The sequence below is a fragment of the Pristiophorus japonicus genome, chromosome 15, assembly GCF_044704955.1.
Source record: "Pristiophorus japonicus isolate sPriJap1 chromosome 15, sPriJap1.hap1, whole genome shotgun sequence".
Lineage (NCBI taxonomy): Eukaryota > Metazoa > Chordata > Chondrichthyes > Pristiophoridae > Pristiophorus > Pristiophorus japonicus.
The window spans coordinates 74,526,988-74,543,758 of NC_091991.1; the positions used below are offsets into that span (position 1 = coordinate 74,526,988).

At 44.6% G+C, this 16,771-nt stretch overlaps 1 protein-coding gene across 8 annotated transcripts in view; it reads right to left on the reverse strand.

Moving 5' to 3' along the window:
* The window catches only part of LOC139280852 (ataxin-7-like protein 1), a 464,769-nt gene that overhangs the window by 242,915 nt on the left and 205,083 nt on the right, over positions 1 to 16,771 (reverse strand). For 2 of the 8 annotated variants that reach the window (XM_070900608.1, XM_070900604.1), the window contains exons 1-2: positions 12,562 to 12,676; positions 11,618 to 11,792 (exon numbers count right to left, since the gene is read on the reverse strand). The exons of 3 other annotated variants lie outside the window; for them this stretch is intronic. The gene's annotated coding sequence lies outside the window, so the exon portion shown is untranslated. Of the gene's footprint in view, positions 1 to 11,598; positions 11,793 to 12,561; positions 12,677 to 16,771 lie in introns of those variants that run through there. 3 more of the 8 variants (XM_070900609.1, XM_070900605.1, XM_070900606.1) reach the window with 2 other exon arrangements.

Below are 16,771 nucleotides of genomic sequence, written 5' to 3' on the forward strand. Positions count from 1 at the left end.
CCAACATTCCGTGGACTCTGGATTAGTTCCTATGGACTGGAGGGTAGCTAATGTAACACCACTTTTTAAAAAAGGAGGGAGATGGAAAACAGGGAATTATAGACCGGTTAGCCTGACATCGGTGGTGGGGAAAATGCTGGAGTCAATTATTAAAGATGTAATAGCAGCACATTTGGAAAGCAGTGACAGGATTGGTCCAAGTCAGCATATATTTATGAAAGGGAAATCATGCTTGACAAATCTTCTAGAGTTTTTTGAGGATGTAACTAGTAGAGTGGATAAGGGAGAACCAGTAGATGTGGTGTATTTGGACTTTCAAAAGGCTTTTGACAAGGTCCCACACAAGAGATTAGTGTGCAAAATTAAGGCACATGGTATTGGGGGTAATGTATTGACGTGGATAGAGAAATGGTTGGCAGACAGGAAGCAAAGAGTGGGAATAAACGGGTCCTTTGGCAGGCAGTGACTAGTGGGGTGTCGCAGGGTTCAGTGCTGGGACCCCAGCTATTCACAATATACATTAATGATTTAGACGAAGGAAGTGAATGTAATATCTCCAAGTTTGCAGATTACACTAAGCTGGGTGACAGTGTGAGCTGTGAGGAGGATGCTAAGAGGCTGCAGGAGGACTTAGACAGATTAGGTGACTGGGAAAATGCATGGCAGTATAATGTGGATAAATGTGAGGTTATCCACTTTGGTGGCAAAAACAGGAAGGCAGATTATTATCTGAATGGTGACGGATTAGTAAAAGGGGAGGTGCAACGAGACCTGGGTGTCATGGTACATCAGTCATTGAAGGTAGGCATGCAGGTACAGTAGGCAGTAAAGAAAGCAAATAGCATGCTGGCCTTCATAGCGAGGGGATTTGAGTACAGGGGCAGGGAGGTCTTGCTGCAGTTGTGCCTTGGTGAGACCACACCTTGAGTATTGTGTGCAATTTTGGTCTCCTAATGTGAGGAAGGACATGCTTGCTATTGAGAGAGTGCAGCGAAGGTTCACCAGACTGATTCCCGGGATGGCAGCACTGACATATGAGGAAAGTCTGGATCGGCTAGGCTTATAGTCACTGGAATTTAGATGAATGAGAGGGGATCTCATAGAAACAAATAAAATTCTGACAAGACGGGACAGGTTAGATGCTGGAAGAATGTTCCCAATGTTGGGGAAGTCCAGAACCAGGGGACACAATCTAAGGATAAGGAGTAATCCATATAGGCCCGAGATGAGGAGAAACTTTTTCACCCAGAGAGTTGTGAACCTATGGAATTCTCTGCCACAGAAAGTTGTTGAGTCCAGTTTGTTGGACATATTCAAAAGGGAGTTAGATATGGCCCTTACGGCTAAAGGGATCAGGAGGTATGGAGAGAAGGCTGGGCTGGGGTACTGAAGTTAAATGATCAGCCATGATCATATTGAATGGCGGTGCAGGCTTGAAGGGCCGAATGGCCTGCTCCTGCACCTATTTTCTATATTGCTATGTTTCCAAAAAATAGTTTGTGGATGGAGAAAGCACAGGCAATCCAGCAGCTGGCTGGACAACCATGGCGTGCGAAGTTTCTTCAGTGCAGTCAAGTCCACCTACGGCCCAAGCACCCAAGGCCCCACCCCACTGCTGGCCAAGAACGAGAGGTACTCATTAAGGACACTGAGGCAGTCAGGGCCCGCTAGAAGGAGCATTTTGAAGATCTCAATTGCGACTCTGCCTTTGACGCAAGTGCCCTCGACTCCATCCCACAGCATGCTACCCGCCACCATCTCAACAAAACACCAATCCTGATGAGGTCGAAAAAGCCATCCGTAAGCTCAAGAACAACAAGGCATCAGGGGCAGATGAAATCCCCGCTGAGGCACTAAAGTATGGCAGAGAAGCACTATTGGCATGAATGCATGACTTCATCTCTCTTATCTGGAAGGAGGAGAGCATGCCAGAGATGCTGTAAATGTGACCATCTTCAAAAAAGGGGACAAGTCCGACTGCGGCAACTACAGAGGAATCTCCCTGCTGTCAGCCACTGGGAAGGTCATTGCAAGAATCTTCTTCAACCGTCTTCTCCCTGTGGCTGAAGAGCTCCTCCCAGAGTCGCAATGCGGATTCCGTCCACTAAGGGGTACAACACCGCACGACAACTACAAGAGAAATGCAGGGAACAGCATCAACTCTTGTACATGGCCTTCTTTGATCTCACAAAGGCCTTTAACACTGTCAACCGTGAGGGACTATGGAGCGTCCTCCTCCATTTCGGCTTCAGCCAAAAGTTTGTCACCATCCTCCGCCTGCTCCACGACGACATGCAAGCCGTGATCCTGACCCAACGGATCCACCATAGACCCAATTCATGTCCGGATCGGGGTCAAGCAGGGCTGCGTCATCGCATCAACGCTTTTCTCGATCTTCCTCCCTGCAATGCTTCATCTCACTCTCAATAAGCTCCTGCTGGAGTGGAACTAAACTATAGAACCAATGGGAACCTGTTCAACCTTCACCGCCTCCAGGCCAGATCCAAGGTCGTCCCATCCTCTATCATCAAACTATAGTATGGGGACGACGATTATGTCAGCGCAAACTCAGAGGCCGAACTCCAAGACATCGTCAACATCTTCACCGAGGCATACGAAAGCATGGGCCTTATGCTAAACATCCGTAAGACAATGGTCCTCCACCAATCTGACCCCGCCACACAGCACTGCCCCCCCCCCCGGTCATCAAAATCCACAGCGCGGCCTTGGACAACGTGGACCATTTTCCATACCTCGGGAGTCTACTATCAGCAAGGGTAGACATCGATGACAAGGTCCAACACCACATCCAGCGACCCAGCGCAGCCTTTGGTCACCTGAGGAAGAGAGTGTTTGAAGACTAGGACCTCAAATCTGGCACCAAGCTTATGGACTACCGGGCAGTAGTGATACCCACCCTCCTGTATGGCTCAGAGATGTGGACCATGTACAGCAGACACCTCAAAACGCTGGAGAAATACCACCAACACTGCCTCCGCAAGATCCTGCAAATCCACTGGGAGGATAGATGCACCAATGTCAGTGTTCTCGCTCAGGCCAACATCCCCAGCATCGAAGCACTGACCATGCTCGACCAGCTCCGTTGGGTGGGCCACATCGAGACTCTCTAAACATGCGCTGTACTTGGAACTCCTGCACGGCCCCAGATGGGCAGAGGAAATATTTCAAGGACACCCTCAAAGCCTCCCTGATAAAGTGCAACATCCCCACCAGCATCTGGGAATCCCTGGCCCAAGACCGCCCAAAATGGAGGAAGAGCATCCGGGAGGAGGCTGAGCACCTCGAGTCTCGTCGTCGAGAGCATGCAGAAAACAAGCACAGACAGCGGAAGGAACGTGAGGCAAACCAGACTCCCCACCCACCCTTTCCTTCAACCATTGTCTGTCCCACCTGTGACCGAGACTATAATTCCCATAATGGACTGTACAGCCGCCTGAGAACTCACTTTTAGAGTGGAAGCAAGTCTTCCTCGATTTCGAGGGATTGCCTATGATGATGAAGATGACTAGTGTTTTATTCAGTATCACTGCACACAAGCTAAAAACAAAGACAAAGGGGCCTAAAAAGCGAATCTGTGGGCTGTAAAGATTGATTAGATAAGATTTTTTTTTAAATCTACATATGCAAGCAAGTAGAAACAAAATCAAACTGCCCCAGCGCAATCAGCATCTATGAAAATAACATTTAAAATTTGGGACCAGATTTCATTAGAACGAGGGGTTAAATAAAGCACCTCAATGAGTAAGAACATAGAATATACAAGTACTTAAAGATACTGGTTATCTTACTTTCTTAAATTTGACACGCTGTCTTTGCTCCATTCTTTTAAAAATACACCATCCACTAGCCCTCTGTCCTTCTTCCACCTCTGCCCGCACTTTATTCGTCTAATTTATTCATCATGTAGATGCAGCTCAATTTCCCCCTGCACTGATTGATCAGCTCTGCCACCAATCAGCAGTCACCCTGGTTTGATGACATGGTGAGTGGCACCTCCAGCACATCACCACGAATGTTGTTCAAACATCAGCTGTACCTGTGATAACTAATTATAACGCACTGTTTTTGGATGTAACTAATGGGGATGAAATTTTAAATTTATTTTCCTAAATCTGTAAATGTAATCATTGAACATTTTATTCGGGGACTAGTTTCCAGAACCAGGGACTCTTCTGGGGACATTGTCTGGCCGGGGACACAGTACCTAATCCGGGGGCGTATAGTCAGCCTAACTTATAATGGCTCCCTAGGTCTCTGTCTCTTTGTTAGCCGCCTTCTGCAAACCATGGCTTTCGGACCTCGGAGCTTTCAATAGGCTTCTGTTCACCAACCTGTCTCTGTCAGCTAGCCACTCTTCGTTACTTTTCCCGGCAGTACCAAACTCACGGAGGAGCTGTGCTCTCTCCCTCGACTACCTGCTGGAAACAACAATTTTACAATCTGGCATCCCCTTGCAATACACTCTGGCAAGCTGCCCTCTATTCCACAGCTTGGTTAGTTTTCCCTGCATTTAAATAAATTACCAGCTCTAAAATGGAGGAGGGTTCTGATGGTGGTTTGGGGGAGACATTAGGCTTCTGAGAGAAGGTTCTGCTAAACATTTGGGCAGCTGGAGTCTACTGGAGCTTGCGAGAGGGGTCTGCTGGAAGTTCACGGGGAGGTTCTGCTGGAGGCCGGGTCGAGGGGGTTTAGTAATCAGACCTAAATAATCATTTGTCCCAGCAAATTTCAATTCCCTCTCAGAAATAACAACTCCCAATTGCAAGACATGCTGTTAAAATATGTAATGTACCTGTCATTATAAAGCCTATCCTGTGATTCACCAGGAGAATTTCACGAGGATCCACTCATTATAGAGAAAACAATTACTGCCACCTTCCTCCCCCCCGCCCCCTTCCCACACCCATCCATCAGCAGGGCTTTGCCAATCAATCAAATTACCAGGATGTTAAATAAACCTGTCTGCTGCAACAAGTTAGAAATCAAAGACAATTGAAGTATATTGATAAACATCAAGGTATAAGAGGAAGAATTGTTCTGCTCATTATGTGTAGCAACATCATAAATGTGTTCATGTCAAAAGCATTTACAATTTCACAGGAAATGCAGACCAGAGAAAATCTCCCTACGCTGACACTATACATAATGACTTGTCCCTTTGTGATGTTAGTGAAGGTGGGTTGAATTATCACTTTTCTTTTATAATGACATTAATTGGGGCAGAAATTTGGTAGCTTCGCGCCCCTGGAAAGGGTCAGACCAGGGGCGCTAAAGGGGTCCGGAGCTGCGAGCGCCGGCATTTGTGCCGCTCGGCACATTCAGTGTGCCGGTGCTGGGGGCGCTGACCAATATCGCTCAGGGGCGTCAAGCCGGCGCGCAGCGCTCCCGGTTTCGACAGTGCGATGATTTTTGTTTAACGCTGACCCAAAAGTGCCCCGTAGCACACCCTAGTGGGACCACCTGGGAAAGCGGGCAGTCCGAGCTGGTCCTGCGGCAGTGAGGAAAGGAATGAATACATCAGGTGATTATTTCTTTTTTTTTTAAATGTTTGTGATTTATGTTTATGTGGGGTGAGCAAGGTATTGGAAATGTTTTTTGTGGGGTTTTTTATGATTTCTTTTTAACAGGGAAGCCTCTCTTAGGGCGCTCTGAGGCCGGCTCTTTAACTCGGGATTTTCAGCTGCTCAACCGGCCTATCACCCTAAGAGCGGTGTGGAACGTGTCCCTTTGTGCTCCGCCCCACACTCAGGGCCCAGCTGCTGAATTTTGTGCCTGCAGGCACAATCCATCACCTGACACAAAATTTACCGTCCCGTCGCCATTAGCGCCCTAATTAGCCTCAAACCGAATTTCCAACCCATAGAATCATAGAATGGTTGCAGCACGGAAGAAGGCCATTCGGCTCGTCGAGCCCTTGCCGACTCTTTGCAAGAGCACCTCAGCTAGGTTAAGCTACTTACAATGCAACAGCTCTACCAACCTGTGAGCATACTCGCAGGTGCTTACATTACAGCTTCCCTCCAGATAACGTTGCAGCATAGTATAGTCGCAATTTTGCAGATGAAACACTGGAACACTGCTAAATAACTGAAAAATGGAGAGCAGTATCACAGCAGGTCACATAATAACAGTCAGAGGGGGAGAGCTGTTTAACACGCACGGAGGCAGTAAAGTTTATTGTTACACAGGTATTTTCTATCACTAATTATATCAGTCTCACTGGATTCAAGCCAAATTCCAGAGGATTGAATAATAGCAAATAAGAACATAAGAATTAGGAGCAGGATTAGGCCATACGGCCGCTCGAGTCTGCTCTGCCGTTCAATACGATCATGGCTGATCTTCGACCTCAACGCCACTTTCTCGCCCTATCTCCAAATCCCTTGATTCCCCTCAAGTCCAAAAAATATTTCCATCTTAGCCTTGCCTATATTCAACGACTCAGCATCCACAGTCCTTTGGGGTAGAGAATTCCAAAGATTCACAACCATTTGAGTGAAGAAATTCCTCCTCATCTCAGGCTTAAATGACCGACCCCTTATCCTGAGACTATGCCCCCTAGTTCTAGATACTCCAGCCAGGGGAAACAACCTCTCAACGCCTACCCTGTCAAGTCCTCTCAGAATCTTACATGTTTCAGTGAGATCACCTCTCGTTCTTCTATACTCCAGAGAGTCTAGCCCAGTCTACTCAAACTCTCCTCACATGTCAACCCTCTCATCAGAATCATAAGAAATAAGAGCAGGAGTAGGCCACCTGCCCCCTGAGCCTACTCCGACATTTAATATCATGACTGATCTGATCATGGACTCAGCTCCACTTCCCTGCCCGCTCCCCATAACCCTTTATTCCCTTATCGCTCAAAAATCTGTCTACCTCCGCCTTAAATATATTCAATGACCCAGCCGCCACAGCTCTCTGGGGCAGAGAATTCCATAGATTTACAACCCACTGAGAGAAGAAATTCCTCCTCATCTCAGTTTTAATTGGCGGCCCCTTATTCTGAGACAATGTCCCCTAGTTTTAGTTTCCCCTATGAGTGGAAATATCCTCTCTGCATCCACCTTGCTGCGCCCCCTCATTATCTTATATGTTTCAATAAGGTCACCTCTCATTCTTCTGAACTCCAATGAGTACAGGCCCGACCTATCCTCATAAGTCAACCCCCTCATCTCCGGAATCAACCGAGTGAACCTTCTCTGAACAGCCTCCAATGCAAGTATATCCTTCCTTAAATATGGAGACCAAAACAGTACTCCAGGTGTGGCCTCACCAATACCCTGTACAGTTGTAGCAGGACTTCTCTGCTTTTATACTCTATCCCCCTGGCAATAAAGGCCAACATTTCATTTGCCTTCCTGATTACTTGCTCATCCCAGGAATCAAATGTGACACCCATCTTCAAAACAAGGAGGAGGGATGTATCATCAAATTACACACCTGTAAGCCTTATTTCCATTATTAGCAAAGTGTTTGAAAGTATTAAGAGGGTTAATATAATGGAGCATTTTATGAGGCATGAGCTAATCCAAGACAGTCAGGATGGTTTTAGGAGTGGGAGGTCATGCTTGACTAAGTTATTGGATTTATTTGAGGTGTTGACAGTCCCAGTAGATATGGGTGAGACTGGATTTCAGGTAGGCATCAGACCCAATCCAACATAATAGGGGTTTGGACGTTGTGTATTAGCCTAAGATGGATGAGAATGTATTAAAATAGACTGATAAATGGTTGATTGGTAGACAACGGGTATTAGTACATGGATAGGCTTCCGGTTGGCTGCCAGTTACCAGTGCCACAAGATTCAGTGTTGTTGTTTTTAAATTTTATAAATGATTTCAATGGAATTATGTCAAAAGTGTTCAACTTTGCAGGAGTAGTGGCAAATGATTACTATCAATGTGCACTAATTCAAAAGGATCTTGATAAGTTTGATCAGTGGGCAGAGTATTGGCAGATGCCATTTAATGCAGGGAAATGTAAGGTTATGACATTTGGCAGAGTGAAGGTTGATGTAGATTATGTGCTAAATGGGAATGCATTTGATGTACTGGAGCAGGAGAGGGAGATCATAGAATCATAGAATGGTTACGGCACAGTAGAAAGCCATTCGGCCCATCGAGCCTGTGCCGGCTCTCTGCAAGAGCACTTCAGTTAGTCTCACTCCCCCGCCCTTTCCCCGTAGCCCTGCAATTTTTTTCCCCTTCAGGTACTTATCCAATTCCCTTTTGAAAGCTACGATTGAATCTGTCTCCACCACACTTTCAGGCAGTGCATTCTACATCATAACCGCTCGCTGCGTAAAAAAATGTTTCCTCATGTCGCTTTTGGTTCTTTTACCAGTCACCTTAAATCTGTGTCCTCTGGTTCAGCACAATGTTCCCAAGCTGCTAAAATAGCAAACAGAATGTTGTGGTGCACAACAAGGGACAGGAACATGCAAATCCAGAGAGGTCATTGTAAAATAGTGCTTGGCCTTGGTGAGACCACATCTGGAGTACTGCACTCAGCTTGAATCTCCCTATTTATTTTTTATGAATAATATTTATTTTTTCTGAATTACTATTTGGATATATGTGTAATTTTATAGTTTATAAATAATTTTCAGAGATACTGCTTTATTTATTTGTTCTTGGGATATGCATGACACAGACAAGGGCCGAGCCATGTTGTGGTGACAGGTTATTTGAGATTTTACAAAAATCCAGCAGCTTGTGTGTTATTCTTGTAATGCAAGCCCACAAATTGCTCGATGCAGTTAATTCAATTTCACAAATTGCCACGGTGGGGTTTGAACACTCAACCTCTGGGATGCTAATCCACCAAATTCAACTACTAGCCTCTCACACCCCTATTTACATGGAGGTATTTTAAAGTTAGCCTGTGTCACAGGTTTACTTTTGTGTCTTGTTCCTCCCTCGGCAATCTTCCCCTCTGATCTCCTGAAGACACTAACTCATGATGGATGCAGTTCCACAAATGCTGGTGTCCTTCGGTTATTTTACCCATGGCCGCTCTTGAAGTCAAACTCTGGAACGTGTTGGCAGTTTATGTGACCATTATCTGACGGTTGGGAGCATCAGTTAAGCCTGAACCTATCCTCACCCAAAGTTGACACATGTATCCTTGCAGCAGGAACCTTGGCTTTTTTTTTTAAAAACCTTCCCCATTTAGATGCACAGTCGCCTCTGAGTCAGTAGGTTGTGGGTTCAAATCCCACTCCAGGGATTTGAGCACATAAATCTAGGCTGACACTCCAGTGCAGTGCTGAGGGAGTGCTGCAGTGTCAGAGGTGCCGTCTTTCAGACGAGACATTAAACCGAGGCCCCGTCTGCTCTCTCAGATGGACGTAAAAGATCCCATGGTACTATTTCGAAGAAAAGCAGGGAGTTATCCTCGGTGTTCTGGCCAATATTTATCCCTCAATCAACATAATAAAAAACAGTTTATCTGGTCATTATCACATTGCTGTTTGTGGGACCTTGCTGTGCGCAAATTGGCTGCCGCGTTTCCTACATTACAACAGTGACTACACTCCAAAAGTATTTCATTGGTTGTAAAGCGCTTTGAAACGCCCAGAGATCATGAAAGGCACTATATAAATGTAAGTCCTTATTTCAAAAACGGATATTTAGTTATTGGAGGGCGTGCAGAGAAATGCTACAAGGTTGATCCCAGGACTTCAGAGAATGATGCATGAGGAAAGATTGACTACCCTGTGTCTTTTCTCTCTTGAAAGAGAAGAGTGAGTGGTGGGTATGATGGAAGTGTTTAAAATGATGGATGAAGCGAACAAATTGGATCCAAATAAGTTTTTCTGCCGTGTACAGAATTTAAGCACAAAGGATCATATTTACAAATTAAGGACAAAAAATCGTAAGTGCAGCAGGAACTTTTATTTTACTAAAAGTGTGATAAGTATGTGATAGATTACCGGTATGGGTAAGGGGTAAAAGAAACTTTAATAGGTTCCGAGAAGGAACTAGACAGGTTTTTGGCAACAAATTGTATTCAGGGTTCTAGAAATGCACCAAAGGACTAGTGTGGGTCGTGGGCTCCATGGACCAAAGGTGCTCTCCTGTCTGAAACTGTTATTATATTACAGATCTCCCTCAAAAAACTCTAAGTAGCTTTAAGCAAAACCTTTAACACTTCCATTGAGTTAACATTCGTAAAGCACTTCTGAAGGTGACTCAAACTGTTGGGTGCAGTTAAGGAAGCCATATACACAGTGAATAATTGCATTCGTGCCTCTCTGCAGCACATCTGTTCCCCTTCATTTGTACAGGAACTTGTTCGATCATGTATAAAGAAGAGTACAGATGATTTTAGGGGGGAATTCCATATGTACACAGTGTGCATAGTGTGAAATTGGTCTGGAGGCCATTGCACACGAAAGTGCCATAGCCAAAAACTTTGCACTGCCCGACATCCCAGAAATAGCAGCACATCGGCTTATTTTTACCCAGGAGATTAGGTTAGCATTATAAAATACAGTGTTTAAATTGCAGCTGTAAAACAGACGGAAGGAAGAAAGGGAGATAAAGAACTTGCATTTATATAGCAACTTTCATGACCTCAAGACACCACAGAGCACTTCACAGGCAATGAAGTACTTTGAGATGCAGTCATTGTTGTAATGTGGGAAACGCAGCAGCCAATTTGTGCACAGCCAAGTCCCACAAACAGCAATGAGATAGATGACCAGATACTATGTGTTCGGTACTGTTGGTTGATGGATAAATGTTGGTTCTCCTGCTCTTCTTCAAAAGGTGCCATGGAATTCTGTACGGACACCTGAGAGGACAGAAAGTTGGCACCTCTGACATTGCAGCACTGGATTACGTCCTCAAGTATCTGCAGCTTGAACACATGACCTGACTCAGTTGTCCTGTATTTGATGCCAATTCAAAGTGGTATGAGGTAGCTCTCTAGAGGAGACCCCACACCTCATGTCTTTGGTTATACGCCCACTATTGCGTTGATGCACAATGCAAAAACACATCGTATCAATGCAAAAGTAACATAATACTGCACCCAAAGAGGCAACAAGTACCTATATGCCAGGGGTGGTCGGCAGGATGTAGTGCCACGATCAAGCGAATATGCACAATTGCTGTATTTCTGTGTTAAACTAAAGCAAATTAATGTGAGAAAGAATGCATTATTTTCAATAGAAGTTACTATTGCCAGTGATTATGCAAAGGAAGATGTCTTGACGATGTCTTACGTTTCCTTTTTAAATGAAATGCCTGATTCCGTTCTGCCTCCAAGCAAGCGAGGAGATTGTGCCTGTCTGCTCCGACTCGAACATGGGCTGACCTGCGTTTCTGAGGCAGCATTCCCAGAGAGATGGACATGGCCGCCCTCTCATTCTATCTATTTATCATTAAAGAATGCAGCAGGATGATGGAGGAGAGTATTCCCCAACTCATTTGTTCAGAAATTGTCTTTTAAAATTAGAAACTAACTGAAGAATATCCTTAAGGGACAGATTCCAGGTAACAAGATGAAAATCTTCCAGGAACATTAAGAACACAAGCAGGCCATTCAGCATCAATCATGACAGATCCGTACCTCAACTCCATTGACCCACCTTTGCTCCGTATCTCGACACCCTTGCCTAACAAAAATTCTAGCGATCTCAGTCACGAAAGCTCCAATTAACCCAGAATCCGCAGCCTTTGAGGGGAAGCGAGTTCCAAATGTCTTCTATTTTTTGTGTGAAAATAGCCTTCCTGGTTTCTGAAAGCTGAACAGGCAGCTGTGGACTGAAGCAAGAATGAACTTCAAGTAATAAACTTGCGAACGTGTACGGTTCATATTTAAACAAATCCTTCAAGGAATCGTGAGCAAGCACCAGTGGAACAATGGCCACTGCCACAGAGCAGCTTTCAGCATTTTCGTTGCTTGAAAACTTAAAAGATTATCCTGGGTACAACAACGCCTGTGTAACTTGGAGTTTGTGGTTCTGAATTAGTCCCCTTACATGAAAGGTCCAGTAAAGTTGTCTTTAGTGTAATAATGACATTCTCATTTTGCTGAAGGATAGAAAGCAACGATACTTTTGTCGTATGAATGAGTAACACCATGGGGAGAGTGGCATTCCTCCGGGACACGGAAACGTCAATAACAAAACAGCTATTGTTAACAAAGTGCACGTGTCTTACAACAAATTCAATAATGACATTTTTAAAAGTTGTTTATCTTATCGAACGATAAAGCCCCTTCTTGAATGGTCCTGGTTTGTTCCAAAAGGGCCCTATGGACAACTGCTGGGTAATTTGAGGCACACTAACGCGGAAATGGTCAACTGTTTCAAGTTTGCAAACTTTTGGCAATTGGTGCAAGTAACTGATTAATTCACATCTCTCAGCACCACCCCCTAACCAAAAAAGCATTCTGAAACCAAAACAAACAAGAGGTTCCTATCTGCCTTCCCCAAGATTCCAGAAATGCATTTGCTATAGGCCTTAGTAACAAAAATATAGCATTAACAAGCAGCTACAGCAAACATAGCGACCTAAGTGAAAGTCATACCTGATCAACACTTCCAACCTTTGCTGACGGCAACAAATGGAAATGTAGATTATAGAAAACACTGCGTGGGCCGAGTTAAACAGAAAAACAATTTCTGACTTCCAGGTCTGCAGATGGTGCTGTACAGTAGGTCAAGTGTTTTTTGTACACTCTGTACTATCTTGTCGTGAGATGTTCTGAAAGCACAGCACCATCTACAGGGCTGGAGCAAGAAAGCAGAAACAAATATTGAATATTGCAACTTGTACAGCAAAATTTTTTAAAGGGGCAACGTCTCTCAGCCATGAGCACAGGGAAAAAGCCAGAAACGTGTTCAATCCCCTGTTTAAACCGTTTTACCAAAAACAGGTTGAGTTCACAACAACTTGATTTCTATACTGGTCATATTTTTCAGGCAACTTTTCAAGTTCAGACATACAAGTGCCTGAACATTGTGTTCAGTGCCCTTCCATTTCTGTATGAAGGTACATTGTTACAATACAGTTCAAGGTTGCAATGTCTTTCTCGTCTAGTTCACATCTCAACTGGTACGGCCGTGTTTGCAGTTGCCAACTGTGTATTCAAGGAAGTGATAAAAGTGTTTACTATATAACAGACAACAATGACTGAGAAAGTATTTGCTTAACACATTAGTGACCGTTTCCGCACAAGGCTTGGCACAGAGCCAAGATGGACACAAGACTGTTAAAGGTCGTGATAAATTGACACCTCTGTATTCATCATTCTCATCGGATTCTTTTTGGTTAATGGAAATATTTAAATATCGACAGTGCAATCCATTGTTGCTATTAAAGCATCGTCGACAGGAGTGAAGACTTATGCAAAGCAATTATTTAAGACTCTGCCACACCCCGAGATTCCCTGGTTGATTTTTTTTCCTCTTGCGCAGCCAACTGTCGCATCTCACCTGCTGCCCTGGTTGAGTTTGGTTAAATGGGGGCCATCGTTTACAAACTTAGTAAGTAAATGATGGTGTACATTTTGGAATGTCTCACACAGTGATGGGACACAGGCTCAAGTCCACAATCCACCTGTCTCTTCCTTCAGCACCGTCTGGTGATGTCCGCTGTGGCTCAGTGGGTAGCACTCCCGCCTCTGAATCAGAAGGTTGTGGGTTCAAGTCCCACTCCAGGGATTTAAGCACAAAGATCTAGGCTGACACTCCGGTGCAGTGCTGAGGGAATGCTGCACAGTCGGAGGTGCCGTCTTTCAGATGTGATATTATACCAAGGCCCCGTCTGCCCTCTCAGGTGGACGTAAAAGATCCCATGGCACTATTTCGAAGAAGAGCAGGGGAGTTCCCCCCCGGTGTCCTGGCTAATATTTATCCCTTAATCAGCATAACAAAAGCAGATTATCTGGTCCTTATCACTTTGCTGTTTGTGGGAGCTTGCTGTGTGCAAATTTGTTGCCGCGTTTCCCACATTACAACAGTGACAACACTCCAAAAGTACCTCATTGGCTGTAAATCGCTTTGAGATGTCCGGTGTTCGTGAAAGGCGCTATATAAACGCAATTCTTTCTTTCAAAGTGAAATTGCAAACTCAGCTGTGCTGTCAGCACAGAGAATGAATGAGGGAATATTGCAGAAACACCAGTGACATAATTCAGTTCCTATTTTATAGTCATACATTCTGTCCTTATTTTTATATTTCTGGTAAATGGTGGCGCCTCGACTGGCAGGAAAGTGCATTTACAGCATGACACATTTGCATGGTTAGTTTCTATTGTAAGTGTGAATGTAGGAACTTATAATGGAAAAATTGACAGGAAATTCACGTAGTCGTAACATTTTAATACGTTATATAAACAGTCTCATGGCATTAAGCATGTCAGATGTTAAGATTTGTCACAGACCCTACAAAGTTACTCATCTGGCATTTATCATCATTCAGGCATCCTGAAACAATTTAGGAGCCATACTAAAGTGGTCCCATTTTAGGAGGAGGGTGACCTTATCTGGAACAATTTAAACAGCAATGCTGAAGAAACATGTGAGGGTAGTCCATGTAGCTGCCCTGCGGACACTGTCAATGAAAACCAGATCAAGAGAAGTCCAGATAGTAGCCATGGAACGAGTGGAAAGACGCTTAACCAGCTCTTTGGGATGTTTATCAGTTACAATAGAGAAAATTATCCACTCGTTATTTCATATTATTCTTTGTGAACACTCTGCCCAAGATCTTCTTACAATATAAATAACAAACAGGATTTTATAAAGGCCTTAACTAGGTGAACACAAAATACAAAGCTCTTATGGGTATTCTCATCCAATTCTTAAACAGGAAGAGCAACAAACCCTTACCCAAATGAAACTGTGAGACTCTCTTGGGTGAAAACCCTGGGTGAATCCAAGAACAACATTCTCCTCTACAACTCATTCTGCAAGCTGAAACTGACACTACTTAAATGTCCTCCACTAGATAATACATTTCAAATCACATGTTCAAAGAATTTCAAACAATGGGCCTACAGCTCATTAAGGATTACACTAAGATCTCATTAGGAATTGAGGGAGGTCAATTTGGATGCATCTAGCATATAGTTTGCATTAAGTGCGACACAAAGGGATGAAAACCTATTGACTTGATACTAATGGTTCATGAAAGACTATGATCAGGGTCACATGTAACAGGACACAACTGGGCTTTAGACCTCGCTCAATTACTGCATTTATACTGGTATTAATAAACTTTTCTTGCAGAGACATCGCTGGTGTTGTTTCTCCAACGACTTGAGGTGTCTCCTGTAGATGGTTCGCGTCTCTGAGCTACACAGGAGGGCGGGTATTACTTCGACCCTGTAGACCATGAGCTTGGTGACAGTTTTGAGGGACTGGTCTTCAAACACCCTTTTCCTCAGGCGGCCAAAGGCTGCACTGGTGCACTGGAGGCGATGTTGGATCTCATCATCAATGCCTGCTCTTGTTGTTAGGAGGCTCCCGAGATAGGGGAAGTGGTCCACGTTGTCCAGGGCCACGCCGTGGATCTTGATGTCTGGGGGCAGTGCTGTGTGGCGAGGCAAATCCCCTGGGAGGACAGACGCACAAACGTTAGCGTCCTCGTCCAGGCCAACATCCCCAGCGTTGAAGCACTGACCACACTTGATCAGCTCCGCTGGGCAGGCCACGTAGTTCGCATGCCAGACACGAGACTCCCAAAGCAAGCGCTCTACTCGGAACTCGTCCACGGCAAACGAGCCAAAGGCGGGCAGAGGAAACGTTACAAGGACACCCTCAAAGCCTCCCTGGATAAAGTGCGACATCCCCATTTACACCTGGGAGTCCCTGGCCATATACCGCCCTAAGTGGAGGAAGTGCATTCGGGAGGGCACTGAGCTTCTCGAGTCTCATCGCCGAGAGCATGCAGAAATCAAGCGCAGGCAGCGGAAGGAGCATGCGACAAACCAGGTTCCCTGCCCACCCTTTCCCTCAACGACTATCTGTCCCACCTGTGACAGAGACTGTGGTTTTCGTATTGGACTGTACAGCCACCTAAGGACTCATGCTAAGAGTGGAAGCAAGTCTTCCTCGATTCCAAGGGACTGCCTATGATGATGAATAAACTTTTACACGGGTAGGTAGATTCTACCACAAACCATTCTGCAAATTTCCTCCACTTGATAGAATAAGTCTGGATCGCTGAAGATTTCCTGGAGCCGAGTAGGATCTCAATCAGTAACAAGGGAAGATCGTAATCTAAAAATTGACACTATTCAATAGCCATGACATCAGTCAAAAGAATTCCAGCTGTCAAAGCAGAATCTGACCACTGTGCTCCTTGATAGGTCGATGGATCTGGGTGTGATCTGAAGCAAAACAACTGACCTCAAAGCCCTCCTTAATGTATTATGAGATTTACACCATACCAACCCTGTCCCTAACCTTTTAAAGATTAGCTTTAAATTTTAGCAGCTTACAACAATGCTTCCATTTAGCTATCAAAAACACCTTTTTCCATCAAATGAAAACTTCCAAGCCAGGGCAGGAAGTCATATCTATGAAGTAAGATATCAAGGTGTTTTATTGTGGTACTGTAGACTGTAGCTGGTTATCAAAAAGGGAAATAAATAGTCCCTAAAAAAGACCCTGGTTAAACATTGCCACTGACTGAGATGAACAAAATCCATCCAATGCATTTAGTGACCGGCCATACATGTTTGGAGGGACGCATTTTTTCTGTACCTTATAATGCTCAGATATTCTTCCCCT